The sequence below is a fragment of the Ursus maritimus genome, unplaced genomic scaffold (genome assembly GCF_017311325.1).
Source record: "Ursus maritimus isolate PB19 unplaced genomic scaffold, ASM1731132v1 scaffold_24, whole genome shotgun sequence".
Taxonomy (NCBI): Eukaryota; Metazoa; Chordata; class Mammalia; order Carnivora; family Ursidae; genus Ursus; species Ursus maritimus.
In genome coordinates, this window is record NW_024424897.1 from 41,885,298 (window position 1) to 41,899,109 (window position 13,812).

At 39.0% G+C, this 13,812-nt stretch overlaps 1 protein-coding gene across 2 annotated transcripts in view; it reads left to right on the forward strand.

Annotated features, from left to right (window-relative positions):
• Positions 1 to 1,334: 1,334 nt before the first annotated feature.
• Positions 1,335 to 13,812, forward strand: part of TAOK1 (TAO kinase 1) — a 151,166-nt gene continuing 138,688 nt past the window's right edge. For both annotated transcript variants that reach the window (XM_040641074.1, XM_040641073.1), the window contains exon 1: positions 1,335 to 1,993. The gene's annotated coding sequence lies outside the window, so the exon portion shown is untranslated. The remainder of the gene's footprint in view (positions 1,994 to 13,812) is intronic.

Consider the following 13,812-nt stretch of genomic DNA (forward strand, 5'->3'; position numbering starts at 1 on the left):
GGCTCCAAGGACTAGAAGGTAGAAGGAAAACTTGTTTCGGGTGGTGCTGGAAAGCCAAGGAAGAACACAGTTTCAAGATGGAAGGAGTACCAACCATGTCAAATATTGCAGATGTCAAGAAGGATTAAAATGACTCCGCTAGACACAGCAAGTAAGAGGTCTTGACCTTTGTAAGATCAGTTTCAGTGTAGGTGGGAAGACAGATAACTTTTCCAAGAAGCTTGGCTTTGAAGGGGAAGAGAGATGAAGATCGTAATCTTTTTTTTCCCTCCAAATAAACTAGGGTATGTTTTTATGCTGAGGGGAAGTTGACACCTGACAGTAGTTGACAACATAGGTGAGAAGAGGACTGACTGACAGAGCAAACCCCCTTACTACCAGAAAGCGTATTTAGAACAAATTATATGTATAACCCATTGAAGTGGATATTTTGTTTTTCTGGTCATAGCCAGTTTACTTTCCTAGTTTACTGTAACTATCAGTTGTTCTAGAGTACTCATAAATCTCAAACAACAGATCTATTTATCTCACTACTTACCAGTTGAGAAATCAAGATTTATGACTGCACTTGAGACACACTTTTTGGTTCCTGAATAAAATTGCTCTCTTTATAGTCCACTGAAGGAGTTCTCCTCTAAAAAATTTTTTTCACCACAAAAAAAATTTGAAGCTCTCTTTCCTGCGTTAGGACGCGTGGGACCCTTTCGTTTGTTTGCTGCTCCTGTTTCCAAAATTTATCGTCACTCAAACTACTAGAGACATATACCAAAACTTCTCAAGAATTTGTCTCTTTCCTATCATTACCAACATACAGGGTGGTTTAATCTGTATTCTCAACTCTTATTACCGTTCCGGAAGTTATTATAAGCTTTTAGAATCTCAAAAACTCAGCTACGTACTGATTACACTGCCCAGTTTACCTCTGAATTCCACGGAGTAGTTGAACCGAGGTGTGTAAGAACTGCATATCCTACACGCCAGGGCAAGCTTCTCATTCGCACGGGTATGGGGGGCGGATGTTTTTGAAAGTGAGAACAGAGGAGGAAAGCTGATAAACTCTTCTTTCTCAGATTTCTGGGTGAAATGAACGCATCTGACGCCGGCGTGGCAGAAGAATACAGCCAGCTGAGCGCGGCCCGGCTGGACTGAGGCTGGGACTCGGGGTGCCCGGGAGACCCCGCCCAGTGCAAGCACTCGCGCGCTCTCGTGAGGGCGCGCACGCGTACGCAGTCGGGTCTCGCGCAGGGTCGGGCCTGTCAGGCGGGAAATCTCGCGAGATCGGAGACTGGGATGACTCTCGGGAGGAGGGGAGTGGTGTCGGGGAAGGGGGGGGAAACCTGGGCAGCGGCCGGGCTCTGTGGCTTCAGGGCTCGGAGAGAGAGAGAGAGGGAGGGTGGCAAAGATAGTGAGTCGGTGCCGCCGCCTGTCTAAGGAGAGAGGAGGGGTCCCGCTTGTCTGCGCCCTTCGCAGGCCGAGAGCGCTAGGCACCCGCGAACCTCTGAGGCCTCCCGGCCCCTGGGGACCCCGCCCCGCCGCCGGCCGGCCGGCCCGCGGCCTCTCTTCCCTTTGTGAGCGCCCCCTTCCCAGGGGTGGTGGTGGTGGTGGCGGAGGGCTGTGCGTGGGCCCGCCCGTCTAGGGGCCGTGGCGGGGCACAAGAGGGCCTCGGCTGTGTGAGGACGGAAGGTGGCCGAGGCCCGGGCCGGTTCCCCCGAGGCGGCGGCGGCGGCGGCGGCTCCCAGCACTTCCCCGCGCCATCTTAGCTGAGCCCAAGCGCTGAGGGCGCCTCCTCGACCCCGGTCGTCCCCTCGCCCCCTCCCCCCCCCCGCCCCTTGTCGCAGAGCTTGGGCTGGGCGGCTTGCTGGGGCTCGGGGGGGGGGCGGCGGTCGGTCGCTAGGCCCCCTCCTCCTCACTCCTCGCTCTCCAGTGTAGCGGCTACCCGAGCGCTGCAGGGGGCTGCGCCTGCCTACTCCGCCCCAGACCTGTCGGCGAAAGGGTAAGGGCACCTCTGCTTTGGGAAAGGGAGACATGGAGGGGGCGGGGAAATTCGGCCCACTCTGGCCTCCGAGAAGGGAGGTGGGGGTGGGGTAGGAAGGGAGACAAGGAGGGTCTGTGATTCTGTGGGTGGGGTGAAGAAGCTGGTGAGCTAGGCGCCCTCCCGTTTTGAGGGGCAAGAGCAATTACATTCCTCTTTCCTGAGGGTCACCGGAAGGGGTGGTGGAAGGGGATGTCTCGAGGAAGGTGTGGCTCTCTTGGGGAGACTGGGTTGATGTGCACCCCGATTTAAAGGCGCGAGGTCCCTTTCCCTTCTGATCCCTCTGCTCCTCCCTCTCCTTTGTAGTGTCTGTATTCTTGGGAAGGGTAGCCTGCTGGGGGTCCACCCCTGCTCAGGAAATCTGTACTCCTATAGGGGTGATGGAAGCGTTTCTCTCCCCCTACCCTTCCCCCTTCCCCATCCTTTAGTCTACTGCAATGCTGCAGAAGTCCAAGGCAGTTTCTTCATACACAGGCCCGTGTATACACTGAAGGGAGGGGGAGCTAAAGAGGAAGTAATGGCGCTTCCCTTGGAAAGGTTACCCTTTTCCCTTTGGTTTTAAATCGATAACAGTACCGGTTTAATATTCCTCCCCTGAGATCTGTTCCTGGGAAGTGTAGCTTTCCTGTTGTTATTGTTGGGAGATACGGCCTCTCGAGAGGGACCCTGCCATGTTTGAACAGTTTTGATGTCTCTCTCGCTCTCTTTTAAACACTAGATTGACATTTTTTTTGGTAAGCATATTGGGTTTTCACTAGGATTCAAATAGAACAATTTTGTGCTCTTTCATGTCCCTCCCCTTTTTTTTCTGTGATTTTAGTAGTTCTTTAAGAATTATTAAAGATTAATGCATATAGACAGGCCGTCTGATGGGCATTCTCCCTGACCTGTGAATTTTTAGGGTTCATACTGTTTTGTATAACACTGGAATTGGAGTTTTCTGAAAATGATTAGGTTACAAACCTTTCTGTAGAAATGCTTTTTTTCTTAAGGAAATGAGAAAACAGACACTAATTTGCCTAAGTATGTTGTGATAGGATCTGTGTTACGTGGTCAGTAAATCACTTTTCCACTTCTTTTGCTTCATGTCAAATTTGTTTAAAACAGATCATCTTATCTGCTCTACAGTAGTACTTGTTGGTTTTGTCCTTAGTAGAGTAGAAATAAAAATAAAAAATTTAACATTTTGGAAGTTTGTCGCCGAGTGCTTTTTGTGATCAAAGAGTAGTCTTGAAGTCTGTTCATACTTTTTTAAGTATTTAGATTTACTGACGAAGTGATTTCAAAATGTTTCATATATGAATGTTCTAGGATTATTATTTTTTTACAAAGCAACGAAGAGTAAAATATGTACAGATATGGGTTCTTTTGATATTTTACTAATAAGTTGTATTTGGTGTTTAAGCTTTGCTTAGTGGGTGACTTATTTTAAAATACTTTCGAATGCCGTGTATATTTAATGTTGTTGGTCAGAGCTTTATTGGTGTGTTTGTTGCATTTTGAAACCTGTTTTAAGACAGGGATTTAAAGATGTTTGTAGTGTTAGGCACAAATTTCATTTCTGTCATCTCATTTCATGATTTTGATATAGGGAGGCATATTAATGATATATCAGTTTATTTTTCCTCAGAAAGTAGAATTCTTCTTGCTTTCTTTATTCCCTTTTTATTTTTATCCGAATTCATTTTGACTTAAACAGCACTTCTCATTTGAATCTTTATTTCATGGCACAAAGCTGCATGTTGTGGTCTGTAGTTTCCCCTTACATGGGAAATTCTGCCATAAAGTCTAATTCTGTATGTTATGGTTTGTTGTCGATAATTCATATATACTAGTATGTATAAACTCAAGCATACTGCTCAGCAAGGGATGACTGTTTTTGTCTTGGAAAGATGCAGGCAGAGAAGATTTGTCAGTAAAGGCTACAAAACTTAAGGATGTACACAGAATATAAGTAAACTACTTGCTCTATTTCAAAATGCATGCTGGAACTAAGAGATATTCCTAAGGACAACTAAAAAGAAACCTTGTTTTCCATAGCTTGTAAGAATTCTAAAAGTGGTAAAAGTATGTTCTTTATCAAATAGATAAATTCATTATCGGGGAAAAACTGCCTGAGGGTTATTTCAGCTGACCTCGATGCCACTGTCAGAATACTGAGAGCTGTTAAGTCTGGGTTTGGTTGATTCCAGTTTAGTATGGTACTTATGTTTCTAAATAGTTCATCTACAAAATGGCAGTGTACATCACTTCCTGTTCTTTCACAACTGACTCTTTCTCTGGATTCCCTTTTAATGACTTAACTTTTGGCATTCTGATATCTGATTTGTTAATTTGGTTATAATTCTCATGTTTTTTAGATGGAAGAATTTCTAAGAATCAACTGGGTTTAATAGTCTAAGATTATCTTGACAGTAACTAAACTTCCTTCCAAAACTACAGGATAGTTGCTCAAACATATTTAAACTATGAGAGGTTTTAAAGAAGTATAACAGTGTACAGGACCAAAAATATGAGTGAACTGAATAGAAAATAATTATTGTATTTTCTATAATAGAGATTTGGGAAGAACGATGGATATGGCAATTAATTGAATGTGTGTTAATATTAAACAGACTTTCTCTATATCAAGGCACATACATATTTGGTCCCATGTTATGATGCCATTCCATTAATAAGAAGCTGATTAGTTACAGAACACCAGAAAGACTAGATGTTCTTTTTAAATTTTAAATAAATAAATAAATAATTATTTTTAAAGTAAGCTCCACACAGAGCCGAACATGGGGCTTGAACTAACGACCCTGAGATCAAGACCTGAGCCTGAGATCAAGAGTCTGACAGTTAACTGAGCCACCCAGGCACCCCAAGACTAGATGCTCTTATCTGAACATAAAGAGTATAATTTATTTTTTGTAATTTGCTGGTACTTAGTGGATATAAATACTTAGTAAATCCAGAAATTATCTAGGGATGAACTGTTGGCATTGAAATTAGATTTGAGATTAATCTGTTATTCACATTACCTGGAAATAAATTCTGTGTTTTTCATTTGACTGATTTGTGTATTAAAATCAGTTAATTTTTTCTTTGTATCCCTTTGGTTATCAGTAGTGTCTGTTATAATTGCATTCATACTAATTTAACCTTTGATAGGAGTTTTTTGGTATGTATTAGCTGTTGTTCAGTTCAGGATCATACGTGAATGAGTCTTTTCTAAAAAGTGTTGTTTCTGTAGTCAAGTCTTGCATAAAATTGAAATTGTTCTGTTAAACGGATTGCCAATGTTATGTTTGTCTGCCTTTAGGTTTCTGCATTTGTTCATGGCTGGATTATTTTTTTATAATAATAATAAGATTTCAAATTCTAAGGTGTAAGTGAAAAAGATACAAACCTGTATTATTTCATTCCATTACATTCCATTTTTGGATTAAAGTATTTTAAATTTTAGTGGTAAAAATTGATGTTTAATTTCATTAAAGATGTCTCAAACCTTCTAAAAAATCCACAAGAGGGGTGCCTGGGTGACACAGTCGTTAAGTGTCTGCCTTCAGCTCAGGGCATGATCCTGGAGTCCTGGGATCGAGCCCCACATCAGGCTTCTCCGCTGGGAGCCTGCTTTTTCCTCTCCCACTCCCCCTGCTTGTGTTCCCTCTCTCACTGGCTGTCTCTCTCTCTGTCAAATAAATAAATAAAATCTTTAAAAATAAAAAATAAAAAAAATAAAAAATCCACATGAATTGAAAAGTTGTGTGGAGGGACTAGAAACAATTATTTTCAATTGGGATGTATCTGTCAACATTTGGTAACAATTATTTCTGTCGGTCTCTTCCATTTGTGCTAGAAGCAGATTTTTTTGTTCTGAAATACAGTCAAAGGCAGCATCTTTTTACCTAGTGATAAAATTAAGTGGCCTATAAAAGGTGGAAAGGTTTTTCAAAATATAAGTACCTGGCGTGTAAATAAAGTAAATGAAAGTACAGGTATATAGCTTGTTAAAAATGTCAATGTCAGTGATATTTAAACATAACTACCTTTTTAAAAAAAATTTTTTTTATGTAAGCTTTAGGCCCAAGGAGGGGCTTGAACTCATGACCCCAAGATCAAGAGTTGCATGCCCTACTGATTAAGCCAGCCAGGTGCCTCTAAACATAATTACCTTTTTTTTTTTTTTTTTAAAGATTCATTCGTTGGGGCGCCTGGGTGGCTCAGTCGTTAAGCGGCTGCCTTGGGCTCAGGGCGTGATTCTGGCATTCTGGGATCGAGCCCCACATCAGGCTCCTCCACTGGAAGGCTGCTTCTTCCTCTCCCACTCCCCCTTTTTGTGGTCCCTCTCTCGCTGGCTCTCCCTCTGTCAAATAAATAAATAAAATCTTAAAAAAATAAAAAAGATATTTATTTATTTATTTATTTATTTATTTATTTATTTATTTAACAGAGAGCAAGCACAAACATGGGGAGTGGCAGAGGGAACAGGAGAAGCAACTCCCTGTTGAGCTGGAAGCCCTGACTTGTGGCTCCATCTCAGGACCCTGAGACCATGACCCCATCTGAAGGCAGACATTTTTTAACTTTTAACAACTGAACCACCCAGGTGCCCCTAAATATAACTGCTTTTAGTTGACCTCTAACTTTATCTTTAAAGTTGAGAAGGGGCTAATTTTTCCTTTCAATAAACTTATTCAGTGTAATAGTTTTGTTTTTTTTTTTTAAGATTTTATTTATTTATTTAACAGAGATAGAGACAGCCAGCGAGAGAGGGAACACAAGCAGGGGGAGTGGGAGAGGAAGAAGCAGGCTCATAGTGGAGGAGCCTGATGTGGGGCTCGATCCTATAACGCCGGAATCACGCCCTGAGCCGAAGGCAGGCGCTTAACCGCTGTGCCACCCAGGCGCCCCCAGTGTAATAGTTTTATGCAGATTTGGAAATAGATGAATTATTCCATTTAAAAAAATATGCAAAATTTAGTTCTGAGAAAAGCACTGACAAATAATGGAATGGAACAAGATATTCTGATTTGCAGCCACTAATAATAATAAAACTGGCACTTAATATATCTTAATTTCACCATTTATTAGCTGTGTAATTTCTTTATGTAACTTTTTTAAGCCTTACTTTCCTCACCTATAAAATGAAGATAGTACTTACTTTACAAGGTTGTTAGGTATAAATGGGATGACTGTTCTTAAGTACTTAACATGTTGCCTGATACATAGTAAATGCCCAGTAAGTTATTGCCTATATCACACTAGCACTAGCTACTTAGTAAATGTTTACAAATGAATACAGGGATTCTAATATTTAAGACTGAAGTGCATCCCATAATTTTGATTTGGATTAATACATTTGAAGCTCAAAATATGTTTTTGAAAGAAATGATTAGAATTTCTAATCAAGAATAGCTTACAAACTTTTTGTACCTATATAGTAGACTACTATGTAGTTCTGTGAGAGATTTTTCTTTGTGGATAAAGCGTATCCTAAAGAACGAACTTTTCTTTCCCTTTGGTTCTTTATTTTTATGTTTAAGAGTCAGTTGATGTCACTCTTCTACTTCCTGGAGCTCTTTTCACCTTCCTAGCTTTGAAGGCATCCAAAGTACTCATGCTCTCCTAGGCTTATTTTTCTAGGTATCCTTTGTGTGTCCTTACCATGAAGTGCTTTGTATTCCACAGTGTATTAATTAACAAACATTAAGTGATGATCATATTCCAATAATACATGGAGGAATTCTTTTCTCATTTTTTCCACCTCCTGAATATTTTCTTTAAGTAGGTACTTATGAAGGTAAGGAACTTCAATGGTCGTCAGTTCCTCTAAGCCACTGCTTTTCAAACTTTAGGTTATGACTTATTAGTGGCTTGTGAATTCAATTTAGTGGGTCACAAAAACAATTTTTTAAAATGAAAAATAGTAGGAAATGAAGGAATGTGGTATGTAAGTAAGGGTAAGCATTCTAATGAGAAACTTTTTTTTTTTTTTTTGCTGTATTTTTGTGTGTTCTGGATACACAGTTAAATTTTCTTGAATTTTCTTTTTCAACTCATCCTTTTTACTGTTTGTTTATTAATTATAGTAATCTCTACATCCGACGTGGGGCCCGAAACTCAGAGCCCCAAGATCGAGTCACATGCTTTTCCACTGAGCCAGCGGGGTGCCCCAGCATCCCTTTTACTTCTAATGTCTCTGAAGTATGATATATATATTTTTTAAAGATTTTATTTATTTATTTGACAGAGATAGAGACAGCCAGCGAGAGAGGGAACACAAGCAGGGGGAGTGGGAGAGGAAGAAGCAGGCTCATAGCCATAGTGGAGGAGCCTGATGTGGGGCTCGATCCCATAACGCCGGGATCACGCCCTGAGCCGAAGGCAGACGCTTAACCGCTGTGCCACCCAGGCGCCCCTGAAGTATGATATTCTTGTTCGTTTTTTTCTTTTGGTAAGTCCACTTTCAGTCTCTCCTGATTCTAGTCTCTAGTCTGTTTGGTAATTATGTTATACATATTTACCTTTCTTAGACCTCAGATCTTGTTAGGGTACTGAGGACTTTGTCTAAAAGATCCTGGTTAGGGGGATGCTGGGTGGCTCAGTCAGTTAAGCATCCGCCTGCTGATCAGGTCATGATCCCAGAGTCCTGGGATCAAGTCCTACATCGGGCTCCTTGCTCAGCGGGGAGCCTGCTTCTCCCTCTGCCTGCTGCTCCCCCTACTTGTGCGCACGCTCTCTCTCTCTCTCTGACAAATAAATATATAAAATCTTAAAAAAAAAAAAAAAAGATCCTGGTTAGGGTACCAGCAATTTTGGGTATGATGGTAACTTTTGAGTTTTTTATATTGGTTTTTATATTCAGGAACCTGTGTTACCACGTATCTAGAGTCACATCCTATGTTTATGAGTACAGTTTCTTAGGAATTGCAGAATTTATTTTTGGGGCACCTGGGTGGCTCAGTTGGTTAAGTGTTGGACTCTTGATTTCAGCTCAGGTCATGATCTCAGGGTCCTTGGTTGGAGCCCCACTTTGGGCTCCATCAGTGGGGAGTCTGCTTCTCTCCCTCTGCACCTCTCCCCCACTCATGCTTGCTCGCTCTCTCTAAAATAAATCTTAAAAAAAAAGAATTTACTTTTTAAAAAGAAAAACTTTATTTGGAACATATTGAGAAAATGTCTTTTATTTTTATTTGGGCCATACATGGATTTTAAAAATATTGGAACATATATTTTAATAGGATTTATAAGTTGACTGTTTAAATATATTAAATAACTATATTAAGTATATTTTTAAAATTTCTGTGTGCTTCAGTACCTGACATCTAACCATATCCTTATGTTTTGGTTAATGTTTTTAGTCCAGTTGTAGTAGTTATGAGTCTCTAGTTTGTATTTTTATTTTTATTTTTTAAAGATTTTATTTATTTATTTGACAGAGAGAGAGGCAGCGAGAGACGGAACACAAGCAGGGAGGGTGGGAGAGGGAGAAGCAGGCTTCCCGGTGAGCAGGGAGCCCGATGCGGGGCTTGATCCCAGAACGCCGGGATCATGACCTGAGCCAAAGGCAGACGCTTAACAACTGAGCCACACAGGCGCCCCTGTTGTTTGTATTTTTAATTGATTTCTTCAAATTTATTTCCACTGAGACTGAGAAATTTCAGAGAAAGTTGATGAGCAGCATTTACTGAACAAGCTCAAGGTTTTTCCTTTTTTACACTTAGAAATTTAGTTTTACTCAAAATTGGGAAAGCTTTCTCTCTTTGCTAAAAGCATCTATATTTTTGATTGTAAAGACTAAAATTACTTATATATCTGTGAGTGTATTTGATAGGGAAACTTTACTCTTTATTGTTGCATAGAAACTCAGTATAGTATGTGTGATAGTATTTAATATGCAGTGTTTCAGTAATCTCATGCTGTATATATGGTAGATGATGACTGTTGTTGTATGGACCATCACATTATAGGAGTATGGTATTTGGGGTTTATTCTTCTTAGAATTAAAGGGTTCTGAGTCCCAGAGGAGCAATATAACATGCTCACTTTCAGATTCTTTACCTTTTGGTGGGGAGGGGCTTAGGGAGGGGGAGAAAGAGAATCTTAAGCTGGCTGTGGCCAGATGCAGGGCTCAGTCTCACAACCCTGAGATTGCCTGAGCCGAAATCAAAGAGTCGGATGCTTAACTGACTGAGCCACCCAGGCGTCCCTCCGATTCTTTACTTCGACATATAGTTGTTGGTGCTAATTTTTCTGTTATCTAGAAAAGCAAAAATAATTTGAAAATAGAGTAATGAAAAGATCCTTTTATTTTCAGTTTAGATACTGACAAATATTTTTGTGTATTATGTGTGAATGTTCAATTCTATAAAATAATGTTGTAAAACTTTAGAGTAAAGGGATTTTAAGGAGAAGATGTGAAATTTTTCTATTTAAGAAAGAGATGTCCTGTAATAGACTTGGTTATTAGCAATGGAAAGTATAGAATTTGGATATCTTTTTGTTTACATGACGTTTTGATTGAACTAATTATACATAAACATACAAATGTATAGTAAACTGGTGGGAGAGAACACTGTGTTCATGAATAGCATGGCTTGAAAGAAAATAAAAATACTGATGTACGAATTTTGTTTTTGTAATATGTATTAGATAATTCAGTAAGTTAGAAGAATAAGTTTTATAAGAGTTTATTACTATAGGGAAACATGTTATTCCAAAATCCTAAATAATGGGTTGTTACCAAAAGAATTTTTTTCTTTCTGTGGTTGAATGCATATGAAGTAGATGCTGTTTATTATTTAATAAATAAATAAATAGGGTGGTGGGGATTTTTTGGTTTATATTTTACTTTGATTTTGCATTTAGTAGTTTTAGTATTGGAATTGATTAGATTTTGTGCCTGTAAAGAGGGCCAAATATGATTTTTGATAATCAACAGGAATGGACCTACTTTGAAAGTTGCCTGTTTTGAGAACTTTAAATAGGAATCAAAAAACTTTTGTTTATCAGATTTGGAATGTAGATATTTTAATAATGTATCATTCTTTAAAAAATTTGCCTTCAGTTGGATAATTAGCCTCCTGATATTTTACTCTAAACAACTGAATTTAACAGGCATCTAGTTAATTTGGAAGTCTTGGAAGTACAGATTTTCATTCAACCCTCCAGGTGATGGTGTGGAATATATTAGGGTAGGAATGGTGAAACATACAATAAGCAAACATCTAAAATATCTTTTATGACTGTCTTTGAGGGGGTACATCCAGTCATTAACAACAAAATGTTTCTATTTTTGAGATATGAAATGTTATTAAGTAACAAAAAAACTGTTTTTGACCATTTGTTAAGGTGCACTATTATTATGTTAAATTACACTGGATTAAAGTTAAGTGGAATGGTATCCTAAATTTTAGTGTGCATTATTTTACTCTATTCTGGTCACGCTGTGATATGAGATTAACACATTTTTTTGAAAGCGTTCTTTTTTTAATCCTTTTGAAACATAGTCATTAAGCTGTTCAGTTTACTCATGCTTAACAATATGGAAATCAATTTCAATTTAACACTTTTGAGATATTCAGGTTATAACTTATGTTTTATTGGCGTATACTATGAAAACACCAAATTTATTGCATGGTGCAGTGGGTGTTATATGCAAGTAACGAATCATGGAACATTGCATCAAGAACTGGGGATGTACTGTATGGTGACTAATATAACAAAATAAATATTATTAAAAAAAAGAAAAAACACCAAATCAAAATACTTTAAGTAAATAAATAAATAAATACCTTTGGAAGAAAAAAATAAAGACTACCAGTTTAGCCAGTAAACTGTGTAGCTTTAGCTTTATTTTAATCAAAAGATTTGGTAATAACACATGAATTTATTATAGATCTTTGATTCCTATATTCTAGGTACTGTGCTTATAATGACATCTATTTATTATACATTTTGAGTGCTGTTTGCTAAGTACTGTGTAGGACTTGATCCTTCCTGTTGTTCAGTTTAGTAGGTATACGGACTTGCACATAAGTACATATGATAATATATTGACATTTTAGGGAGGATAATTAATTGTTATGGGCGTCTGTGCTGTGTATTATAGGATATTTTGGAGCATTTCTGGCCTTACCAATTAGATGCCAGAAGCACCCCCCCCCCCCCCGTGACAATCAAAAATGTCTCCAGACATTGCCAAATGTCTCCTGGGGAACAAAGTCATTTCTGATTGAGACCCACTGGTATAGTGAATGCTAAGGTTATGGGGAGTGGAATGTACAAAGAGTTGTAGCACAAGTGAAGATAGAGTTAAGTGATATTTAGGTGGAATGATCCCTGAGGGAATGAGATTTTATGTAGGTCTTGAAGTACGAATGAAAAGGATATTAAATACCTGAGAGCGTGAAAGATCAGTATCTAAGAGGGTGATTACTAATGGTTTGTGGCTATAGGTTATTTTTGTGGTTTGGGATGAATATTTGGTAAAATGAAGGTGAAAAGTACTTTGGGGCCATCTAATTTCCTTCTTTTTAACTAATTGAGACATAATACAGCAGGGTGTAAATACTAAGTGTAAGCTTGTTGAGTTTTTGCAGATGTATACAGTCATGTAACCACCATGCAGAATATTTCTAGCACTTCTTACAGTTATTTCTTGAAGGACCATTTTTGCTGTGCTAGTAACTGATGTGAAAATCATATAAAAGCAGGAGTGTGATATGATTATAGTTATGTTTTAAAAAGATTACTCTGGAGATATGGAGAATAAATGGGAAGAGATTATATTTAGGAAGACTGGTTAGAAGCTTATTACAGAAGTCTAAATAAGGAGGAGAGCTGATATGATGGATTTGAGAGAGATTAAAGCAGAAAAATTGATGGGATTGGGGGTTTACTAGAGGTAGGGGAAGGATATATTAAGGATGACTTTGTTTTGTAAGCATATAAGCAAAATACAATGATTTTGGCTTTGGTTGTATATTTGTCGGGAGAGACCAGGTAGTGTTATGGTAATGGACAGTTCAAAAATGTTAGTGGCTTTTAACAGGACATTTTTTGCTTGACATGCTATATGTATCCTATGGGTTGGTGGTGGATTCTGCTTGTTTTTGCTATGCAGGGTCTCAGATTGATGGAGGCTCCATCTCAACACGTGGTTCCATGATCTCCATGGCAATAGGAAGGAGACTGTCGCTAATAACTCACTGGCTCTTAAACTGTCTAGAAGAGGGTCCTGTCATTTTGTCGTATTGTTCATTGGCCAGAGCAAGTCTTACGGTCTTAATAGATTTCACAGAAAGGGTAAGGAAGTGCAGTCTTACTGTGTGTTCTGAAGAGAACTGAGATATTTCAGCCATGGTAAATATTTGCCATATGTTGAGTTATAGGTTATTCAGTCTTTTAAAAAGTGAATTATGTTGAAATTTATGGTAAGAGTTTTAGTAGTAGTAAGAGGTGCCAGTTATTGATAGAGAACTAGTTATACTCTACTTGGGTAAGTAGAATTTATTTGGCAGTAGGGTGGAGGGAGGAAAAAAAACTTTTTGATTGATCAATCACATACTGCTAATTTTTAAAATTTTTAAAAAAAGATTTTGTTTATCTGAGAGAGAGAGAGAAAGCTCGCTTGCGCACTCACAAGCAGGACGAGAAGCAGACTTCCTGCTGAGAAGCCCGACGTGGGGCTCTATTCCATGACCCTGGGATCATGACCTGTGCTGAAGGCAGACGCTTAACTTTGACGGAGCCACCCAGTTGCCCCTGTTTGTTTGTTTGTTTGTTTGTTT